Source organism: Pongo abelii, chromosome 14, assembly GCF_028885655.2.
Source record: "Pongo abelii isolate AG06213 chromosome 14, NHGRI_mPonAbe1-v2.0_pri, whole genome shotgun sequence".
In the NCBI taxonomy this organism is placed as follows: domain Eukaryota; kingdom Metazoa; phylum Chordata; class Mammalia; order Primates; family Hominidae; genus Pongo; species Pongo abelii.
This window is the reverse complement of record NC_071999.2, coordinates 42,999,657-43,021,301: the sequence shown is the minus strand read 5'-3', so window position 1 is coordinate 43,021,301 and position 21,645 is coordinate 42,999,657. Positions and strand designations below refer to the sequence as shown.

Below are 21,645 nucleotides of genomic sequence, written 5' to 3'. Positions count from 1 at the left end.
CTCAATGAGGAAAAAACATCAAATAATTGTTATAACAGGCAAGGCCTACAAATATTCTAAATTAAAGAGGTTGCTTAGTTCTGTTTTTTTCTACTGCTTAACTACATGAAAATCACATTTTTAATAATCTCACTTCTGGGAAATATAGTGACGTACTTCAAAATTTGGAAATAATTACCTTACATTCTGATTCCATATTGTAAGAAGACATAAAATAGATGTTCTTAGAAGTTAGATACAAGGAAAAAGGAATGAAAGAAAATCCTTTATAAATTTTTGTGAATCATATGTTCAAAATAAATCTTACTGTGGAAGATATTTTCATCACCTTATTTTAAAAACGTGTTGAAAAAGGAAAGTGAACTTGTGATAATATCATTTAAATGCATTTATGGGGCATAAAATAAGCTTAATAAGAAACTAAAGTTACTGGATTTTTACTTTTAATTAGAAGCAGTTGAATTTAAATTCCAGGTAAAGAAAGCATAAACAGTGCAATGTTTGTCAGCTAAAAGACCATAATAAGTAAGTTTGAAATTGATTTCTCATCTGTCTGTTTCAAAACATACAACATAGAAATTACCATGAACTATATAGTGTATGTGTCGGGGGTGGAGGAGGGACTCTGGGAAAAGGGTGGACTGTGGAATAATATTAAAACATAATACGGCTGGGGGCAGTGGCTCACGCCTTTAATCCCAGCACTCTGGGAGGCCGAGGCGGGCGGATCACCTGGGGTAGGGAGTTTGAGATGAGCCTGACCAACATGGAGCCATCTCATCTCTACTAAAAATACAAAATTAGCCGGGTCTGGTGGCACATGCCTGTAATCCCAGCTACTCAGGGGGCTGAGGCAGGAGAATCGCTTGAACCTGGGAGGTGAAGGTTGCAGTGAGCCGAGATCGCGCCATTGCACTCCAGCCTGGGCAACAAGAGTGAAATTTCGTCTCAAAAACAAAACAAAACAAAAACCACAATAAAGTATCTTTTTATAAATATAAATAAAATCTAGGAATACAGAGGGCTAATTACCAGCTTTATCTTGCAGTATAATGTATGTTATCTTATAAGACAATATTTACATATGGACTTTACAGCTCGTAATTATTATTACTACATTTATAGTAACATCTATAAATTATTAATGCAAAATAGATTCTGTTTTAAAACTCTCAATAGCCATTATGTCTGTTTCCAAATACATATTCGTATATTTGATCTCTGATTTTCAACCTGAGTGTTTGAGTACCCTTCAATGTGTAGAGAAAGGAGTAAAATTGCTCCCATCTCTCCCATGTTCTTAAGTTTACTTGAGCCTCTGGCCAGATACCAGTCTACTGGTACTTTAGGTTATGGGGTGCCTGGGGTATTACCTGGTTTATTTCAACTAAGAACACATATCGTGCTGTATCTCTCACGTACGCAGGAATGCAGCTGGAAATGCTATGGGAATGCAGGGGAACTATATGTTCCCTTGTGGGTCTCTGCATCCTTCCCCTCTACCCTTTCAGAATTGTATCAACTGAGCAGCTTCACTCCTGGGACTACTAACTACTCTGACTGATATTTAATTTGTTGTTTTCTTCTGAGGTAATTACACCAGTACATAGTAGTTTCTGTCACCTAAATTTTTTTTTTAAAGACTGGAGAAGACAGCACCTTACTTTTCTTGTCTCTGTGACAATGTCTGTAAGATCCATTTGCAAGCTGTACAAAGACAAGAAGATACTATTAAATGTTTATACCATATAGCCCAACATTTGTATATAACTTTATGTACAAATGTGTTCATTATTTGATGAGCTTGTCTCAGTGCCAGCGGTCACTAAAAGAATGAGAAAAGAGGAAATAGTGGGTAGGATACAATTGAGGGCTTCACATTTAATGATTGTTCCCATCTGCTTTCAGAACAACTTTTCTCGAAGAGAATGTGGAGACTAGAAAATAACTGGCAAATTTATTCTTGTAAAATAATTTCTTTTTTTGTTTATTTTGTCTGTTTGATCACAAACAAGAGCATGGCATGTGAAATACTTTCTACCAGTGGTTACATAATTAAATAGTCAGCTATTGAAAAAAGTATGAAATATTGATTTGAAAGACACTTTTCACCAAGCACTGTTCTAGACATTAGAAAGATGGTAAAAAATAATGTAGAGACATGTTCTGCTTTCATGGAGTTAACATTCTAATGGGATATACAACTATGCAGCTGAACTTCAGCTTGAGATGAACCTTCTACAATATGCCCCGTGCTGAATTTAAGTACTTTTTACCTGACCAGTATGTTTGGTTAAAACTCTGTGACATGGTTTGGATTCATGTCTCCACTCAAATCTCATGTCGAATTGTAATCCTCAATGTTGGAGGAGGGGCCTGGTGGGAGGTGACTGGATCATGGGGGTGGATTTCCCCATTGCTGTCCTGTGATAGTGACTGAGTTCTCACGAGATCTGGTTGTTTAAAAGTGTGTCTCTCTCTTTCTTCTGCTACTGCCATATAAGACATGCCTCCTTCCTGTTCACTTTCCCCGTGATTGTAAGAACTAATGGCAATCCTACTCAAACTATTTGGAAAAATAGAGGAGGAAGGAATACCTCCAAATTCATTCTATAAGGCCAGTATTATCCTGATACCAAAAGTAGACAAACACGAAGAAGGAAAACTACAGGCAAATATATCTGATAAGTACTGATGCAAAAATCCTCAACAAAATACTAGCAAACTGAATTCATAAACATATTAGAAAGGTCTTTTATCATGACCAAGTGGGATTTATATCTATGATACAAGGATGGTTCAACATACATAAATCAATCAATGTGATACATCATATCACCAGAATGAAGGATAAAAAACATATGATTATTTCAATTGATGCTGAAATAACATTGGATAAAATTCAATATCCGTTCATGATAAAAAGCCTCCAAAAACTAGGTATAAAAGGAAAATATTTCAACGTAATAAAATCCACTTATGACAGACCCACAGCTGGCATCATACTGAATGGAGAAAAACTGAAAACCTTTCTTCTAAGATCTGGAACATGACAAAGATGCCCACTTTTAACTGTTATTCAACATAGTACTGGAATTTCTATCTAGAGGAATCAGACAAGAGAAAGAAATAAAGGACATCCAAATTGGAAAGGAAGAAGTCAAATTACCCTTGTTTGGAAATGATATGATCTTATATTTGGAAAAACCTAAAGACTTCATAAGAAACATATTGGAGTTGATAAACATATTCAGTAAATTTGCAGGATACAAAATCAACATATACAAATCAGTAGCATTTCTATATGCCAACAGTGATCAATCTGAAAAAGAAATAAAAAACATAATCCCATTTACAATAGCCACAATTAAAATTAAATACCTAGAAGTCATTTAAAATAAAGGGTGAAAGATCTCTGTAATGAAAACTATAAAACAGTGATGAAAGAAATTGAAGAGGACACCAAAAAATTAACAGAGATTCCATGTTCATGGATTAGAAGCATCAATATTGTTAAAATATCCATACTACCCAAAGCAGTCTAAAGATTTAATTCAATCCCTATCAAAATACCAATGGCGTTCTTCACAGAAATAGGAAAAAAAATCCTAAAATGTATATGGAATCCCAAATTCTCAGATGGCCAATGCTATCCTAAGCAAAAAGAACAAAACTGGAGGAGTCACATTACCTGATTTCAACTTATACTACAGAGCTATAGTAAACAAAACAGCATGGTATTGGCATAAAAACAGAAATATAGACCAGTGGAACAGATAGAGAACCCAGAAACAAATCCACACACCTACCATAAACTCATTTTTGACAGGAGTACCAAGAACATACACTGGGAAAAAGACAGTCTTTTCAATAAATGGTGCTGGGAAAACTTGATATCCATAAGACAAAGAATGACACTAGATCCCTATCCCTCACCATGTACAAAAATCAAATCAAAATGAATTAAAAACTTAAACCTAAGACCTCAAACTATGAAGCTACTACAAGAAAACATTGGGAGGGCCAGGCATGGTGGCTCCTGCCTATAGTTCCAGCACTTTGGGAGGCAGAGGCAGAATTCCTTGAACCTAGGAGTTCAAGATCAGCCTGGGCAATGTGGTGAGATTTGGTATCTACAAAAAATACAAAAATTAGTTGGGCATGATGGCATGTGACTGTAGTCCCAGCTACTCGGGAGGCTAAGGAGGGAGGGTTGCTTCAGCCTGGGAGGTCAATGCTGCAGTGAGCTATGATCCTGCCACTGCACTCCTGCCTGGGCAACAGAGCAAGACCTTCACAAGAAATATTTAAAAAAGAGAGAGAGAGAGAAAGGAAACATTGAGGAAAGTTTCCAGGACATTTGTCTGGGCGAACATTTCTTGAGCAATACCCCACAAGCACAGGGAACCAAAGGAAAAATAAACAAATGGGATCACATCAAGTTGAAAAGCTTCTGCCCAGCAAAGGATACAGTCAACAAAGTGAAGAAACAACCCACAGAATGGAAGAAAATATTCTCAAACTACCCATCTGACAAGGGATTAATAACCAGGGTATATAAAGAGCTCAAACAATGCTATAGGTAAACATCTAATAATTAGATTAAAAATGGGCAAAAGATTCAAATAGACATTTCTTAGAAGAACACATACAAATGACAAACAGGCATATGAAAAGGTTCTCAACCTCACCAATCATCAGAGAAATTCAATCAAAACTACAATGAGATATCTGACCCCAGTTAAAATGACTTATATCCAAAAGATGAGCCAAGACAAATGCTGGCAAGGATGGAGAGAAAAGGGAACCCCCATACACTGTTGGTGGGAATGTAAATTAAAACAACCACTATGGAGAACAGTTTGGAGGTTCCTCAAAAAACTAAATATAGAGCTGCCATATGATCCAGCAATCCCACTGCTGGGTATATACCCAAAAGAAAAATCAGTATATCACAGAGGTATCTGCACTCCCATGTTTGTTGTAGCACTGTTTACAATAGCTAAGATTTGAAAGCAACCTAAGTGTACATCAACAGATGAACATATAAAGAAAATGTGGTAAATATACACAATGGAGGACTAGTTTACCACAAAAAAGAATGAGATCCAGTCATTTGTAACAACATGAATATAACTAGATGTTAAATGAAATAAGCCAGGCACAGAAAGACAAACATCACATGTTCTCACTTATTTTGGGATGTAAAAATCAAAGCAACTGAACCCATGGACATAAAGAGTAGAAGGATAGTGTCCACAGGCTGAGAAGGATAGTAGGGGGTTTGGGAGGTGGTAGGGATGGTGATGGGTACAAAAAAAAATAGAAAGAATGAGTGAAACCTAAGATTTGATAGCAAAACAGGATGACTGTAGTCAATAATAAATTATATATTAAAAAATAACTAAAAGAGTTTAATTGGATTGTTTGTAATGCAAAGGATAAATGCTTGAAGGGATGGGTACTCATTTTCCATGATGTGATTATGACACATTGCATACCTGTATCAAAATGTCTCGTGTATCCCATAAATATATATGCTTACTATGGACACATAAAAATTAAAAATAAATCTTAAAGTGCATACAACAGTATCTGACACATATCAAACAAGTTGTAAATTCTAGCTATTGTTTTTGCTGTTATTTCTTTAAAGCATAATGATTATAGATTTCTATTTATTTTCTTCCGTTAATAGATAAATAAGGCATAGTTTATGGTAAGTAAGAGAGACATGGATTTATATATTTATATCATCTCATGCAATATGGCATTCTGAAAATGTGGTACTAAAATGTATAGGCAAATAATCTACCTGGGCCTCATATTTATTATTATTAGATAGATAATAGTATTCATTGAGCAAGAGAAAACAACCATGATGGAAAACAATTACAGATAATGAGATGATTAAGGACATATTTATTTTGCGCCACCTGAGGCATTGTAGAGAGTTTTAATGGTTAGATAGTGGGGCTTGAACTTAGGAGAAAAAGACTTAAGGTGTAAGAGTAGAAATACTAGCTCTACCCTTTGCCAATTGTTTGATCTAGAACATGGTTATTCATTTCTGAATCTCAGTTTTATACTCTTAAAAATAAATGGAAGAGATAACTAATGAGATACTATATGTGAAGTTGGCTAGCACTGCACCTGAGGTTTTAGTTATATCCTTTGTCTTTCTTTCCATTTCATTCCTCCTCTTCTCTTTCCCATACTGTATAGTGTAACCATCATTGGTGTTGGAGACAAAAATAATTTGTTTTAAATCCTGATTCCATCACTTATTAATAATGTGACCTTTACTTAAACTCCAGGAAATTTTGTTTTATCATCAACTATAAAGTAAGCATGTAACCATGTGTTGGTTTTGCCAGGATTAAGTAAAGATTTAATTATTGTTTAGTATTTATTACTATGATTTTAATAATATGCCAGGAAAATACAAGGTGATTGTACAATGGTAACTTTCATTTTTTTTCTTTTTATCATTTCTGTTTTCTATATGTATTTTTTCTTATTTTTAAATAAGAAATATTTAAAAATTTATTTTTAATTGTATATAAGAAATATTTTAAAATGTATTTTACTTTAAATATTTGAGAAAATGTAAAATATATACACTTCAGGATTCTACATAAGATCTTGATTTTAGTGTTTGTCTGTTATATACTTTTGTGTGGGCTTTCTATTATTGATGCTGGCAAAGCTTGTCCAAATGTGGCTTTCTACTAGTAAATGAAGGCAACATAAAGTGTTATGCCTGACTCACTTGGCTGACACATTTTCTTATTTCTTTGAATAAAAAGAAAAACCCTTCAGCGAGATTAAAATGTTGATTAGAGTGAAATCTAAGGATTTCTGAATTCCCAATTTATGTGATCCTTTCTTCTAATCCTTTCTTTAACTGCCTCCAAGCTTTGAACACCATAAAATGTACTTTAAAAAGCAATCAATACCAAATAATTTTATTTTAATATTGATGAATAACGATATTTCTAATATCATATAAATCAGAAAAATTAGTTTTTTTTAATTCAACAACTCATTCTGTTAAGCTTGCTATTTTTTTCTTCATCTATAAAGCATGAATAATATCCTCCCTTGGTTACCTCTTTGGATTAGTGGAATGATGAAATAATCCATATGTAATTTTAAAACCCATAAATTAGTAAGTTATTGCTATTAATACTCCAAGAAAATATGAAAATAGAAGCAATTAACACATTAAAAGTTAACAAATTATTCTGTTGTGTAGCTGACAAATATCTGCTGCTATTAAATAATGTATATGATCTAGCAGAGTTTTTAATGCTTTTTTTAACCCTAAAAGTAAATTTTCTAGAAAAACTACCAGCTATGTGAGTTTTAGAATATTAAAGATATTCTTGGAAGAGGAAATGTGAATGCTTGCTGAAAAATAAGATTTTTTGGCAGTTCGTTGTCAAAAAAACTTAAAATTCCAAAGTGTCTACCAGTTGTATAGTACTAAAATAAACCTATCCTTGTTTTTTTCAAAATTTTATCAATAACCATGCAGCTGGGAAGTGCACAGGCTAAATTAAATCAACATATTGGAAGAAAAGGAGTTGATGATGACAGTAATCACTGAGTATTTAAGTGATGTAAAGGCTGAGAAGCAAATAAAAGGGGGGGGGAGGGAGAGAAAAAATAAATCATAAACATCAGATAGTTTATAACTAGGGCAAGCCAGTAGCTTTAATGAACATTTTCCATAAAATAGCATGACAAGTGATGCTTAAAATATTGTGCATACAATTAATTATTGCTGCTTCTCTTTTTTACCCAGTGGATAACATACTGAATTTGTAATTTTATTATTTCAAACTAATAGGTTTTGTACATAATTATGACAAATTCCTTTAAGGTTTTCATGAGATGTCAGTACTAGTTATGATCAAGAGCTATAAAATGACTGCAATATAGGTTGGTTTCAAGTGTAATTTCTAAACTAGCCAGTGTTTTCGAGAATAATTTATTATTAAATTCTAAGGCAATTACTTATTAACCATTAAAAATAAAAATAAATTATATATTCAACTCAGGAAGCTAGAGAAAAGTCTTTTTCTTGTTTTTTTTTTTTTTTTTTTTTTTTTTTTTTTGAGACGAGTCTCATTCTGTCGCTCAAGCTGGAGTGCACTGGTACAATCTCAGCTCACTTTAATCTCCACCTCCCAGGTTCAAGAGATTCTTCTGCCTCAGCCTCTCGAGTAGCTGGGACTACAGATGTGTGCCACCACACCCAGCTAATTTTTGTGTTTGTAGTAGAGACAGGATTTTACTATGTTGGCCAGGCTGGTCTCAAACTCCTGACCTCAAGTGATCTGTCTGCCTCAGCCTCCCAAAGTGCTGGTATTACAGGCGTGAGCCACTGCGGCTGGTGGAGAAAATATTTTTTAATTAAGAAATTTAATATCAAAAGTAAACAATATATTTCTAAATAATATATAAGTGAAGCACAAGAGAAACTAGAAAATATTTTTAATTAAATAACATTAAAAATGTAGTCTCAAACTCTTTGTAATAAATATAGATTTAAACACTTTCAAATGCAAAGCAAACCCTAAATACATAGAAAAAATAAAATAAGAATAAAGAAAATTAAGAAATGTGGTTCCATGAAAGAACAATAAAATTGATAAACTTGTAGCTGGATAGATCACAAATTACCAGTTTTATTAATGAAAATAAGGAACGTTATAAAAAATAGCACAGACATTAAAATGATTATTAAAAAATTTGAAAACTGATTATTGGACAATGAATTTAACAACTTAGACGAAAAAAGTTCTTAAAAAACACAACATGCAAAACTGACACAATATTAGTGAGAAAATGAAAGTATCCCTATGTCTCTGAAGGAAATTGAATGTGTTATAAAAGTCCTTTCAATAAAGTAAACTTGAGAGGGGAGGCGCTTCAAGATGGCTGACTACAGACATCTGGTAGTAGCCTCCTCTACAAAGACAAACCAAATAATGAATAGATAATAACACTTTGAATACATCACCTAAAAAAAAAATGCTGTAATTCAACAAAGGAATGACAGGAAACACCTAAGGTGAAAAAGGAGAGGGAAATAAGCCAGGCTACTCTAGCTGTATTGGCTGGGAGACTGAAAAGACTCACCAGTGTGCAGAAAGGGTAAATGAGTGACTCCCACAGCAGTCTACATTCCCACCACAGACCCCTGCAATCCCAGCCATGGAAGAGCTCCTCAACTTATGATCCACATAGGTTTTGAAACTAAGATGGAGCACTGCCTGAAGACTGTGCAACAGCATTACTCCATAGAAGGAGCACACGTTCTTTTGAAATAACTGAATTAGACAAATATTAAGAGGAATAAAAAAGGAGGAACAGTGTCTATGTGACATAAGGAACAACAGAAGGTAACCAAATATTTAAATTTTCAGAGTCCCAGAAGGCAGAAAGGAAACAAACGTTGGAGAAAACATTAATTTTAACATTTCTGAAGTCTAACAAGAGATTTAGACATTCAGATACAGGAAGCTCAGAGATCCCCAAACTGATATAATATAAAAAGTTGTTCTTTACAGCACATTGTAGTCAAACTATTAAAAGTGAAAGACAAAGTGAGAATTCTTTTGTAAATTCTACAAGAAAAAGTATATAGTCACTTATAATGGAACCCCCCTCAGACTAAGTGAGTTTCTCAGTAGAAACTTTATAGACCAGGGGAGAATTAAATAATATATTCAAAGTTCTGAAAGAAGAAAACTGCCAGCAAGGGATACTAGACCCAGCAAAGCTACTTTTTATAAATGAAGGACAAATAAAGTTTTTCTCTGACAAGCAAAAGCTGAAGTAATTCATCACCACTAGACTGGACTCACAAGAAATGCTTGAGGGATCTGTACATGTGGAATTAAAAGGAGTATATCTGTATCACAAAAACACATAAAAGTATAAAACCCCACTGGTAGAAAAAAACACACAAATGAGGAAGAGAAAGTTCTCAAATGTTACCAGCACAGAAAAACACCACACCAAAAAAATAAACAATAAAAAAGAAAGGAACAGAAGGACAAACAACCAGGGGTGAAGAAAACAAACAGGTATCAATTAATGAAATGGTAAGGAAGGATAAGCCCTCACATATCAGTAAGAATCTTGAATGTAAATGGATTAAACTGCCCACTTCGAAGATATAGACTGGCTGAATTGATAAAAGAAAATAATATGACCCAACTATATGCTGCCTGTAAGACACTCATCATGGCTGCAAAGACACATGTAGAATAAAATTAAAGGAATGGAAAAAGATATTCCATGCTAAGAGAAACCAAAAGTGAGTAGGAGTAGCTACACTTATATCAGATAAAACAGACTTTAAGTCAAAAACAGTAAAAAGAGACAAAGAAGGTCATATATAATGTTAAAGACATCAGTTCAGCAAGAGGATACAATTCTAACCATACATGAACCCAACACTGGAGCACCCAGATATGTAAAGCAAATATTAGATCCAAAGGGAGCGATAGACTTGTACTATATGTATTTGGGGGCTTCACCACACAACTCTCAGCATTAGACAGATCATTTAGACAGAAAATTAACAAAGAAATATTGGATTTAAACTGCCCCAAAGGACCTAACAGGTACAGAGCACTTCATTTAACAGCTACATAATACATGTTATTCTCATCATCACATGGAACATTCTTCAGATATTTTATATTTTAGAAGACAAAACAAGTCTCAACAAATTTTTAAAAATCAAAATCACAAGTATCTTTTCAGACCGTAATATAATAAAACATCAATAATAAGAGGACATCAGTAACAAGACATCAGTAACAAGAGAAACTTTGGAAACTATACGAATATATGGAAATTAAACAACATCTTCCTATATGACCATTGGGTCAAGGAATAAATTAAGGAGAAAATTTTTAAAACATTTTTGAAAAAAATGAAAACCAAAATACAACATACCAAACCCAATGGGATACAGCAAAAAGCAGCATTCAGAGTAATGCTTATAGCAATAAATGCCTACATTGAAAAAACAGAAAGATTTTACATAATCTTACAGTTCTTCTCAAGAAATTACAAAACAAGAAAAAAACAAAGCCAAAGTTAAAAGAAGGAAAGAAATAGTAAAGACCAGAGCAGAACTAAATGCAATAGAGACTAAGAAACAACACAAATTATCAACAAATGAAAAGTTGGGGTTTTTAAAAAAATTACATAAAATCAATAAACTGCTAGCTACACTAACCAAAAATAAAGACTCAAACAATATCAGAAATGAAAAATGAGACATTATAACATGCCACAGAAATACAAAAGATTATCAGGGACTATTATGAACAACTACACACTAACAAACTGAAAAAACTACAGGAAATTGATAAATTCCTGGATATATACAACCTACCAAGATTAAAGCAAGAAGAAACAGAAAACCTGAACAGAATTATGAGTAATGATATTGAATCAGCTATAAAAGTGCCCCGACAAATAAAAGTCCAGGATCGAATGGCTGCCAAATTCTACCAGACTTTCAAAGAAAAACTAACACCAATTCTCCTCAAAGTATTTTTGAAAACATATAGAGGATGGAATTCTCCCTAACTTATTCTAAGAGGCCAGCATTACCCTGATACCAAAACCAGATAAAAATACAACAACAATTACAGGCTAATATTCCTGATCAATATAGACACGAAAATACTCAATAAAATATGAGAAAGCCAAATCCAGCAGCACATCAAAAAGACAGCACAATATGATCACATAGAATTTATCTCAGGGATACAAGGATGATTTGACATGCAAATCAATAAACATGATACATCATAATAACAGAATGAAGGACATAAATCATATGAACATATCAACATGCCCAGAGAAAGCATTTGACAAAATTCAACATCCTTTCACATTAAAAACTATCAAGAAACTAGAAGAAACATACTTCAACATAATTAAGGCTATATATGATAAATCCACTGCTAACATCATATTGAATGGGGAGAAGCTGAAAGTCTCTTTTTCTTTTTCTTTCTTTCTTTCTTTATTTTTTTGAGTTGGAGTCTCGCTCTGTCACCCAGGCTGGAGTGCAGTGGTGCGATCTCGGCTCATTGCAAACTCCGCCTCCCGGGTTCATGACATTCTCCTGCCTCAGCCTCCTGAGTAGCTGGGACTACAGGCGCTCACCACCATGCCTGGCTAATTTTTTGTATTTTGTAGTAGAGACGGTGTTTCACCGTGTTAGCCAGGATGGTCTTGATCTACTGACCTCGTGATCTGCCCTCCTGGGCCTCCCAAAGTGCTAGGATTACAGGCATGAGCCACCACACCCGGTCAGCTGAAAGTCTCTCATTTCAGAACTCAGACAAGATAAAGATGCCCATTTTCACCACTTCTACTCAACACAGCACTGAAAATCCTAGCTGGAGCAATCAGGCAAGAAAATAAAAGGCATCTGAATTGGAAAATGGGAAGTCAAATTGTCCCTCTTTGCAGGTGACAAAAATCTCATATCTAGAAAAGTCTAAAGACTCCACCAAAAAACTCCTAGATTTGATAAACAAATTTGGTAAGGTTTCATGATACAAAAATCAACATAGAAAACTCAGTACTGTTTCTCACAGAGGGGAGCAACACACACTGGGGCCTGTCAGAGGGTGAAGGGTGGGAGGAAGGAGAGGATCAGGAAAAATAACTAATGGATACTAGGCTTAATACCTGGATAATGAAATAATTTGTACAAAAATCTCCCATGACACAAGTTTACCTATGCAACAAACCTGCATATATACCCTTGAACTTAAAAGCTAAAAATAAAATAAAAGAAAAAAGAAGCTTAAAAAACAAAATTTAGTATTGTTTCTATATACCTTAATGAAATAGCTGAGAAAAAATATCAAGAAAGCAATTCCATTTACAATCGACACACATATACAAATACCTAGGAATAAATTTAACTAAAGAGGTGAAAGGTCTCTACAAGAAAAACTGCAAAAGTCTGAAAAATAAAAATAGCTGAAGAGGACACAAATGGAAAGACACCCTGTACTCATGGATCAGAGGAATTAACGTTATTAAAATGGCAATACTGACAATGAAAGCTACAGATTTCGTACACTCCCTATCAAAATACCAATGTCATTTTTCCCAGAAATAGAAAGAACTATCTTGAAATTTGTATGGAACCAAAAAAAGAGTCCAAATAGCCAAAGAAATCCTAACCAAAAAGAACAAAGCTGGAAGGATCTCATTGACTTCAAAATATATTACAGATCTATAGTAACCAAAAAAGCTTAGTGTTCACATAAAAACAGACACATAGACCAATGTAACAGAATAGAGAAACCAAAAATAAATTCACATATTTACAGTGAACTGATTTTTGACAAAGTTGCCAAAAAATACAGTGCAGAAAGGATACCCTCTTCAGTAAATGTGGGAAAATCAGATATCCACATGCAGAAGAAAGAAATTAGACCCATATATCTCACTACATACAAAAATCAACTCAAGATGGATTAAATACTTAAACATAAGGTCTGAATTATATAAAACCACTAGAGGAAATAAGAGAAAACACTTTATGACATTGGTCTAGGCAAAGATTCTATGGCCAAAACATCAAAAGCACAGGCGAAAATCCAAAATTATACAAACATACAGATTAAAGTAAAAAACTTCTACACAGTTAAGAAAACAACTGAATGGGAGAAATGGGAGAAATGTTGAATGGGAGAAAATATTTGCAAACTATTCATCCAACGAAGGACTAATCTTCAGAATATAAAAGGGACCCAACAACTCAACAGAAAAAAGAAGTTATCTCATCAGAAATGGGTAAAGGACGTGAACAGGCATTTCTTAAAAGAAGACATACAAATGGCCAACAGGTATGTAAAAAATGTTCAACATCAGTAATTATTAGGGAAATGCAAATCAAAACCACAATAAGATATTGTATTATCCCAGTTAGAATAGCTATTACTTAAAAGACAAAAATAATAGATGCCAGTGAGAATGTGCAGAAAAAGGAACTCTTATAAACTGTTGGTGGGAATGTAAATTAGTACATTCACTAAAGAAAGCAGTAGGCAGATTTCTCAAAAACTATTCATAGAACTTTCGTATAATCCAGCAATCCTGCTATTGGGTATTTATCCAAAAAAAAGTAATGAACATGTCAAAAAGATAACTCCATCCTCCTGTTTATTGCAGCACACTTCATAATAGCAAATATATAGATTCAACCTAAGTGTTGAAGAAAGTGTGGTATATATACAGTGTCCACAAAAAAGACTTAAATTATGTCATTTGCAGCAACATGAATGAAACTGGAAGTTGTTAAGTGAAATAAGCCAGGCATAGAAAAACAAATATCACATATTCTCACTCATATATAGGAGCTAGAAAAAGTTGATCTTATAAAGGTAGATAGTAAAATGATAGATACTAGAGGTTGACCAGGATGTGTGAGTTTGTGGAGTGGAGGTGAAGAGAGGTTGGTTAATGGGTACAAGCATACAGTTAGATAAAATATATTTTAATGTTCAATATCAGAGGAGGGGACTATAGTTAACAACTATGTATTGTATATTTTAAAATAGCTAAAGAGAAGACTTGAAATGTTCCCAACATGTGGAAATGATATTCGAGGTGATGAATACCCTAAGGACCCTGACTTGATCATTACACATTATTTATGCATGTAACAAAATATCACATGTACCTCATAAATCTGTGCAAATATTATGTATCAATGAAAAACTAAAACATATATATTTGAAAACATAAAATTAAAATAAAATTAAAACATAAAGATAAAATGTCATGTCCTTATGGCTTCAATGATATCTCTGCCAAACATTCAAGAAGAAAATACCAATATCACGTGAACTATTCCAAGAAACAGGAGAGGAAGGAGCCCTCCTAAAATCATTTTATGAAATCAGCATCACTCTAATAGAGGCTGAGTATCCTAATTTGAAAATCCAAACTCCAAAATTCTCCAAAATTTTAATCTTTTTAAGCACCAACATGATGCTCAAAGGAGCTGTTCACTGGAACATTTTGGATTTCAGATTTTTGGATTAAGGATGCTTAACCTAAGGATAATGCAAATATTCCAAAATCTGAAAAAATTTGAAAGTCAAAACACTTCTGGTTTCAAGCATTTCAGAGTAGGGATACTCAACCTGTACCAAAATATAACAAAGATGTAGTTTAAAATATACACCAATATCTCTAAATTAATATAGATACAAAATTATTGAGCAGATACCAGCCAACAAATACAGTAGTATTAAAAAGTTTAGTATACTGTGAACAATCAACATTAATCTGAGTAATTTGGGATTGGTTATACACTTGAAAATCAACCATTGCATTTTACCATAAAAAGAGAATAAAAGACAAAAACTGTTCTCATTTCAGTAGATGCTAAAAAATCATATAACAAAATTTAACAGATAAAAAACTCTCAGCAAACTAAAAAATATAAGGAGATTTCCTCAACCTAATATAAGGCAGCTACAAAAGGCCTACAGCTAAATAATAAATATTTGAATATTGAAAAAGGAAGTGATGTACATTTCTACCACTTCTATTCTGCACTGCACTGGAGCTCTTCTCCAATGAAATCAGGAAAGGAAAACAATAAAAACAGATAGATAGATTTAAAAACAATAAAGATATAAAAGGAAGAAGTAAACCATTTATATTTGCAAATGTCATGATTAGTTACATAGCAAATCCTGAGGAATCTACAACAAAACTATGGAACTAATATATTTATTTAATGAGGTTGCATGATACAAGGTTAATATATACCACCAGCAAACAAAATGAAGAAAAACAATGCCATTTAAAATACTGTCCTTACACATAAAATGTCTTTGAATAAATTTAATAGATATGCAAAACTTCTGCATGAAATCATACAAAACATTGCTGCACTAAATTAAAGACCATCTATGTAAATATCTAAAGAATGAATTTTACAACATTCATGGGTTGGAAAACTCAGTATTGGTAAAACATCAACTTTACACAAACTGATCCATATATTCAATACAAATTCAATGTAAATCCAAATGCTAGAAGAGTTTTTATAGAAATTGACAAGCTAAATCGATGCTTTATGTGGAAATGCAAGATGTAAAATAACCAAAGCTATCTTGAAAAATAAACCAAAGTTGGAAGATTACCTCATGACATCATGAGGTAATATAAAGCTACACTAATTAAGACAGTGCAGTAGTAGCATAAGTATTGGCACAAAAGTTTGATGTAACAAAATAGAAAGTTAAAACATACATACGCATTTATATACTGTCATACATAGATAAATATTTATATAGTATCATTTGACTTATGAACAGACAATCAAATTAACTAAAGGGAGAAAGAAAAGGTTTTTCTTTCAACACATTGTGCTATAGAAAAATGTATATTCATGGGGAAAAAAGAAAAAGAGAAGTTTGACTCTTACATTAAGCAAAACAATTATTTAGATATAGAATGTAGACTAAAAGATAAAAGCAATGAGTATAGGACTTTTAGAGAAAAGAAGAAGGAAGTATTTTTTATGACTTGGGAGACAGGCTTTTTCACCAATTCACAGAAAGCAATAACTTTTGAATAACATATATAATAATAAATCAGACTTTGTCAAAAAAAATGTACTCATTAAAAATATCAGAAAATCAATGTGTAAGTACTGGAGTGCAAAGAAAACAATCAGCAGAGTAAAAAGACAACCTACAGAATAGGAAAAATATTTACAAACATACATCTGATAAGGGATTAATATCCAAAATATATAAAGAACTCAACTGCATTGTAAGAATAAAAATAAGCCACTTAAAAAATAGGTGAAGGACCTGAACACATATTTCTCAAAAAAAGACATACAAATAGCCAAGAGATATATGAAAAAAGGTTCAACATCATTGGTCATCAGGGAAACACAAATTAAGACAACAATGAGATATTTCATACCTGTCGAAATGGCTTTGATCAAAAACAAAAGACAAGTGTTTTTGAGGATGTAGATAAAATAGAACACTTATGCCCTGTTGGTAGGAATGAAAATTAGTACAGGTATTAATAAAACTAGTATGGAAGTTCCTTGAAAAATTAAAAATAGAATTACCATATGATCCAGCAATCCCACTACTGGGTATATATACAAAGGAAATGAAATTACTATGTCAAAGGATATCTGCCCTCTGATGTTGATTTCAGCATTATTCACAACAGCTAAGATATGGAACCAACCTAAGTGTCCATCAACAGATGAATGAATAAATAAAATATATATTTACACAATGGAATACTATTCAGCCCCAAGAAAGAAGGAAATTCTGTCACTTGTAACATGGATAAGCCTGGAGAACATTATGTTAAGTGAAATAAGACAAACACAGGAAGATAAATACAGTATGGCATATTCTCACTTATGTATGAAATCTAAAAATGCTGAACTCATAGAAGCAGAGATTGGTGGTTACCAGGCACCGGAAGTGGGGTGGGAGTTAAGGAAGATTGGTCAAAGGATAAAATGTTTCAGTTAGACAGAAGGACTAAGTTCAAGAGATCTATTTTACAACATGATGACTGTAGTTAATAACAATGTATTGTATACTTGAAAACTGTTTAAGAGAATAGATTTTAAGTGTTCTCACCACACAAAAAAATAAGTATTCGAGGTGATGCATATATTAATTAGCTTGGTTTAGCCATTCCACAATGTATCCATATTTCAAAACATCATGTTGTACACAATAAATATATACAACTTTTATTTGTCAATTAAAAAATTAATATTTTAAAAAATTAGTCAGGTGTGCTGGTACATACCTGTAGTCCGAGCTACTGAGGAGACTGAGGCAGGGGAATCACTTGAGCCCAGGAAGTCAAGGCAGCAGTGAGCTGTGATCGCACCACTGCACTCCAACAGGGGTATGGAGCAAGACCTTGTCTCAAAGAAAGTATTAATTAATTAATTATGAAAGAAAACAAATGTGCAAGCCACAGCTGGACAAAACATTCACAAAGCAAGTATATGACCAAAATCTTGTCTCCAGAATTTATAAGGAGCTCTACAACTCAATAATAATACAAACCACTGAATTGAAAAAAAAAATAGTGGGCAAAAGATTTGATAGGCACTTAAAAAAAGAGCAAGAGTAGGAAAAAGAGACAGATATGAGTTCACATAAAACACAGGAAAAATAATATTATTTTATAAAGTAAAACTACAATGAGATACTACACAATGTATCTCATACCATATGTAAGAAATAATTCGAATAGACTTATCATAAGGGCCTAACTGTAAATCTTGTAGGAGAAAACATAGGAGAAAGTCTTATGACATTGGGTTTGGCAAAGAGAATTTAAACAGGACACAAAAAGAAAAACTTTAAAAGGAAGCATTTAGTAAATTGGATTTCATTAAAATGTGCACTTTTAGTCTTCCACAGTCACTATTATGAAATACAAACAGCAAGCCACACCAGGAGTAAATACTCCTAAAACCTATGCCTGACAATGGGGCTTGTATTTAGAACACAAAATGAGCTCTTACAATTCGGTAAAAAGAAGACAACCCATTAAAGAGAATATATGAATCATTTCCCCACTCAAAATCAAATATTATGTATTTAATACAAAATTGGCAGAGGTTAAGAAAATGAGTAAGCAATTCATAAAAATTAGAAAGCTTTTTTATTAGCTTTCTGTTGTTTGATGGATGCAACGATCATCACAGTTCTCTGTGGTTCCTAATTATTCTTGTATTTTCATCTCATCAATAAACTGCTTCTTTCAAAATAACATTCTTTTTGGTCATTTCTGCACATCTCTTTTATTCATCAGGTGTTTTTAAAAGATTGCTGGTACCTTTTTACTGTCGATACTCTCTGCATTACCTATCCCTCTGAGTTGACAGGTGTAGGTAAATGGTGGAGTATTCTCTGTAGTTTGAAAAGTTATTTTGCCAAGAAGCCTCTTCCCTGAATCACCTGACTGTGGGCTCAGTGCATGCTGGGCTGTGCGTGACCAGGCACGTGGGCAGCACAGAGTGACATGGGCAGACTCCCTGTAAGCAGACACTATGGTCAAAATACAAAGGACTGAAATTCAGACATGAACACTTTACGCATTTTGGACACAAATACACACTCTGCAAAAAGAGAAGGAATGTTTTATATTTCGAAAAGTCACAAAGAACAAAGTAATCCCTTTTTCTCTTTCAAATCAACAGTTTTTTCCAAGTAACATTTCCTCTGGGAAATAGTAGGGGGCCTTTTAATTCATAACTATTTTATTTCAAGTTCATTACTTATTTTTAAATTCATTTATAATTAATTATTTTTCTTTTATCTTTTATATTTTTTCCAAAATTCTCAATTTTTCTGTATTCACTCATATTGATTTTTTATACATTTTTAATTCTTATATTTGATTTCATTTTGCACAAGCATCAGCCCAAGGATCTTTATTTGAAGAAGTTTTCATCATATTTTCATCAGAAAATATTTAATCTTATCTCAATGTGTACCAAATAACATTTTAATTTAATTCTTACATATTTTAATTCTTAGATAATTTAATTCTTAGATAGAGGTCTTCTAACCTTGTGGATACTACAGATTAAAAACTCAAGTGATATAGACCTTCATTACAAAATCTTAGGAGAGACTATTTTAACCCACAATTGGAGCTAAAACATAGATACACAATTTTTATTTTGGGGTTTTCTGCTCATAGTTGCATTTTCATTCCTTTACAAGCAATCTTTCTTTGAGGAAACAATCCTTCATTATTTAATCTAATGAATTATTTGTAAGAGATTAAAGTTATTATTTTTTTTTTAAAAGGTGTTTTTTTGTGCTAACTGTATGTTGATTTTTAAATTTCTTTTGTTTCTTCGGTTTTTTTCTTGTGTTTAGCGAGACATTTAAAATGATATTTTTTATAATTTATCTAGAAACTAGATGTTTTCAAGCATAATATTCTGAAAGCAGAAGTCAGTTATGTCATATTGTCATTATTTGAGATTTTTGATAAGATACCACAATTTAGTTATAAATTTGAATTAATATTTGACATTGTTTTCTGTCCTGAAGATTTTTAAACAGAAGCAACTATTATTATAAGTGGTGCAGTCTTCCCTTTAAAACCAGTTTTTATATAAAACTGACATTATTCATCTAAGACTGAACCAAGTAAGACCGTCTTTCTATCCTGCAACCATCAAAAGGCACAGCACTGACATTTAATAGGAAACATTTAGTCATTTGTTTTACAGAAAGACATTGGGCTTCTCTATGATAGTGAAATGAATGTGAAAAGTACGGCAAAAGCATGCTTTAAGTAGGAAATTGAGAGATAAATTATTTTCTTTCAAATATTCCCACTAATTGGGGCTCAAATGAGGCTATGTGAGAGGCAAACATTTTCTAAAGTAGGGTAGAAAGAAGGAGAAATGAGAATTTTCATTTTATGTGTAACTAACTAAAAAATAGCTTAAAGATGGAGATTAGAAACTACAGCTGGGTAAAATAAAAAAAAATTTCGATATCTTCTAAAATATATTCAAATTTTAATTTGAGTAGAAATGTATTCAAGTTAAAGGAAAATAATCGACTACCATTTTAAGCATCTTCATTTTTTATTTTGTTCTGCTGACTTATAACTAAGAGCTGCCTTAGCAGATTGAAATTTGTGTTATGTCATTCATAAACAAACGCATTCTGAGTGTGCATCACACTTTTTACATTTGTTTAGTTTTGTTTTATTTTGAGACACAGTCTCACTCTGTCACCCAGGCTGGAGTGCAATGGCATGATCTCGGCACACTGCAACATCCGCCTCCTGGGTTCAAGTGATTCTTCTGCCTCAGCCTCCCAAGTAGCTGGGATAGCAGGAGCCCACCACTGTGCCCAGCTAATTTTTGTATTTTATTTTTTAGTAGAGACGGGGTTTCACCATGTTCACCAGGCTGGTCTCAAACACCTGACCTCAAGTGATTCAACCGCCTCTGCCTCCCAAAGTGCTGGGATTGCATCTGACATTCTCAAACAATCTCTCATTTCATTTTGTGGAACTCTATATTCCACAAATGTGGAACGCCAGGCCCACACTTTTAAAGTTTTAAATGTTACTTTCTCAATTCTTGTATCACCATTTTCTAAAAAAAACTACATTTTTTATATTATGTGTGATTTACAGATATTCTTCTCTGTCACAGTGAAAAACCTAAAAGACAATTTTCATTTTAATATTAACTTTCTAGTTTTTGTCTGAAATTGCTTTTGATGAGGAATCACTCTGAAGAGCTATTAAATAATGGATTAACATTTAATGCACTATCTGATTATTGAGAAAACACAGTTGAATTTCTTCATTTTATGCATGAAGTATTGACAACTACAGCCCATGCTAAGTGCAACCGATTTCAGTGGCAAAACCTCAACAAAAGATTGTACCCCAGCTATATTGCCTTCCAATAGTGATATGTTTCACAACCGTTTGTGCTGAGACTTGGTATTTTCTCATAGACATTTCCTACTGTCTTATCGTTTGCTCATTTTCAGCTATAAAACATTGATTATGTAATCA

The 21,645-nt window shown here is 33.0% G+C and overlaps 1 long non-coding RNA gene across 1 annotated transcript in view; it reads right to left on the bottom strand.

Moving 5' to 3' along the window:
- Positions 1-820: 820 nt before the first annotated feature.
- The window catches only part of LOC129049496 (uncharacterized), a 34,790-nt gene continuing 13,965 nt past the window's right edge, over positions 821-21,645 (bottom strand). Inside the window, exon 3 of the long non-coding RNA XR_010136748.1 lies at positions 821-922. This is a non-coding gene — a long non-coding RNA (uncharacterized LOC129049496). The remainder of the gene's footprint in view (positions 923-21,645) is intronic.